A 3571-nucleotide genomic window follows, 5' to 3' on the forward strand; every position below is an offset into this window, starting at 1 on the left:
TTTTTTAGACTAAATTTATCGACAAAAACATACAGCATATCCGATGTTTTTGAGTGGATATTTAGAAGTGTTTTATAAGTCGTGTGTCCGAAGAAAAATGAATATTTAGGCTATGTTAAATGTATGTCAAGTTCACGCGTCAGGTAACGTTAAGTAGAACTGAATTTGTACTTAGACTGAATTTATCAATACTTGTATATAAAAAAAAAAGGTGTAAACGTATTATTTAAAACGTATGTATTTATACACAAACGTACAACATATATAAAAACATCGAATAAGCGTTATATGCAGGGCTGGATTAACATAAGGGCTAGGCAGGCCTAAAGCCCCAGGGCCCGCGGATTGAGGGGGCCCGACGTGATTGGCTGTGGAGGAAAGGAAAATTAGACCTAGAATTGATTGGACATCAGGAGCACCCAAGCTTTTCCCGGTGGGCCGATTGCCGAAATCCCACTACGCCCCCACATATTAGTGCCTGCGCTATTTCCGTCCAAAAGATATGAGCGATAAAAAAAATGTCTTTGCACTCTTTTACACTAGAGTTGCGGGTGTCTTTTAATCGCCTCGGCTTTACTGTAGCGCATGGGAGAAAACACTAAATGTCAAGTGATGAAACGGCACTAAGTTACCCGATTAAACCGCGCAGCGCAAGAGAACAGCTGGACCACACCGGACCGGTGTCTCCCGCTGGCTCAGCGTTGACAACGACTGCAGCTCAACACTTTCTCCGCTCTATTGAAGTGATAATAAGCAGCACTTGCCCATTGGAATTCCACACATGACACTTAGACCTATATTTGAACAGTAAAGTCACTGTGGTGAAGCTAGCGGAAACTAGATTGAATGGCACCGACCATGTCAACTGAAGTGTAGAGGTAAACTGTACAAAACTGTAAATAATTTAATCCACAGCACCACACCTAGGCTATTTAACATGCATTTACTGACACTGTAGAACTATGGTTAATGATATTTATTATTAATGTCACGAAAATTGTTATAGGATACTTATAGCCATAGCCTATTGGTTCAAATAAAGCAAGGCAATAAGTCAATTTTATAAAGGTTTACTTATACTATAGTTAACTCTGGATTCAAGAATTAGCTTTTCATTAGGGCAACTACAAAGGACAATTTAATAGTTCTAATAAACTTAAGTTGCAGAAAAATATGAATTCAATAATTAAGAGCCTGCAATATAATGGAATATTAATATTGTTAAATGCATTAAGTATTCAGAAATATAATTAGTTTTTGTCTGTTATTGATTAATAAATTATTTATTTATTCCAATTGCCCTAACCCCAGCAAAACATGATTTATGGGGGACTGTGTGGGCCATATGGGCTGAATTTTAGCACCAGTCCAGCCCTGATGATTCTCCTCTTCTAGACCTTCTAATAATAAAACTATTTAAACTAAACTCCTTAAGGGAGCTGTATATGCTCAAAAGTTGTTGCTGCTTCTGGAAACCTGTTTGCTTTGACTTCATATATCTGGAGTTAATGTATTTACAGAGGTGGAAAGTAACGAATTACATTTACTCGCGTTACTGTAATTGAGTACCTTTTTTGTGTACTTCTACTTTTTAAAGTAATTTTTAAAATCTGTAATTTTACTTTTAAGTATATTTTGTTTGAAGTATTGTACTTCGCTACATTTTAAAATGCATTAAAAAAATCGCTCCCTGGAAACTACTGCAGTAAATAATGGGCAGGAGAGCAAACTGCCGCTAAAATCACAAGAAAGATGCAGATGGACAAGACAGGCGTTAGTATTGCAGACCCAGCTGAAAACGAAACCCCCATCGTGTTCTGCTGAATTTGAACTCGAAGGAACTGAAGTGAACCCCTGGTCATATTTAAGCTCTATTATGCAGTGTAAGCTGTGTTTGCCTAGGAAGACCAAACTAGCAGCTTATAAAATCTCGACATCAACCCTCCGCAAGCATGTAGAGTTAAGGTAAATACTTGCATCGTTTTATTGGTGGATAAAATGAAGCTTTGACAGTTTAGCAAAAGGTTTTGCACAAATTAGCCAAAAAGACAGTGGAGCAAAGTTTGCGATATATATCGTCTGCGATAATATCGTAATTGTTGTTTTAACGATGTGCAATTTGACATTAGCAGTATTTTGCCAAAAATCAAACAAAACACTCCTACAGAGTGCCGTGAAGTCTAGTAGATTAGACTAGTGCGCGCGCATTTAGAGTGCATTCTTTCACTGTGTGATTCAGTCTGTTAAAATGCATTTAGAATGATCACAAAATTTAAGATATAGGGGCAGAAAATGTATATATCATTTCATATAGTAAATCAATATCGCATGAAGAGTGCCGGTTTTTCTCCAAATATCAGTATGATTACTAATAGATTTTTTTACAACAGTTCAATAAACAAAGTTAATTAAGAGACTTGCGTTTTAGACACCATAATGCCCGTTTTTGCATTTGTACAGCAAAAATCATTCCAAACACAACCACCATAGCACAGTTTTGCGTCTCTGAGCAACATGACAGTGTTTCGTTCCTGAATGAATCAACTGTTTAAATGATTCGGTTCAATCGCAATGACTCACTTATTAACAGTGACTTGCTGCCACCTACTGGTTATAATTTCATATTTAAAGTATCTTTTGATTTTTTTTCTTATAATTTCAGATGAGTATTCAACATTTTATGTCTTATATATCAAAACATTATTTATGCATTAGTAACTGCAGGTTAAATGCATTCATGTCCTGCATTAAACAGTGTGTAAATACATCTAAATGCCACTTCCGCTGAAGCTTGTTTCCTCTGCATTGAAACGATGAATTTTGATGATACTGATTTAATTTGCCTGATAACAGTCCAAATGTCTTATTATTCTAAATAACTGATTCCTTTAATTTAAAACAACTGGGTTGAGATTTATAGGCCTATCCCATTTTTGCAGTAAATTTTAAATGAGCTACTTTTTACTTTTACTTGAGTAGATGTTTAGACTGGAACTTTTACTTGTATTTAAGTAAAATTTAATTAATGTAATGGTACTTTTACTTGAGTAGATGTTTAGACTGGAACTTTTACTTGTATTTAAGTAAAATTTAATTAATGTAATGGTACTTTTACTTGAGTAGAATATTTTCGTACTCTTTTCACCACTGTGTATTTATTCTTTTAATGTGTTGTAGCCTATACAAATAACATTGTATCGTGTTGGAGATTTGATAAAAAAAATTAAAAATGTTTTTTTTTAAATTATTCCTGTTGTAGAAAACATTGTGGCACCAAGATAGGCTACGATGAAGGGGGGCCTTTGGGTTTGCTATAGCCCCAGGGCCCTATGTGTTCTTAATCCGGGCCTGGTTGTATGAATATGTCTGAGGGAAATGAGCTGTTTAAGTGAAGGGAACGTGGTCTTCTCGTTTAATCCATAAAACACTTAATGTCAAAAGCTGTGTTACTATAATGAATTTTAGGTTTAATTTTGCCGTGTTGTATGATATTTTTGTGTTTCCGTGAGGTTAAAAGATATGAAGAGATCACGCGGTCTCTCTCTTTTATAAGCCATTGATACTTACGAAA

This window comes from Sinocyclocheilus grahami, unplaced genomic scaffold (assembly GCF_001515645.1).
Source record: "Sinocyclocheilus grahami isolate Dianchi unplaced genomic scaffold, SAMN03320097.WGS_v1.1 scaffold90.1, whole genome shotgun sequence".
In the NCBI taxonomy this organism is placed as follows: domain Eukaryota; kingdom Metazoa; phylum Chordata; class Actinopteri; order Cypriniformes; family Cyprinidae; genus Sinocyclocheilus; species Sinocyclocheilus grahami.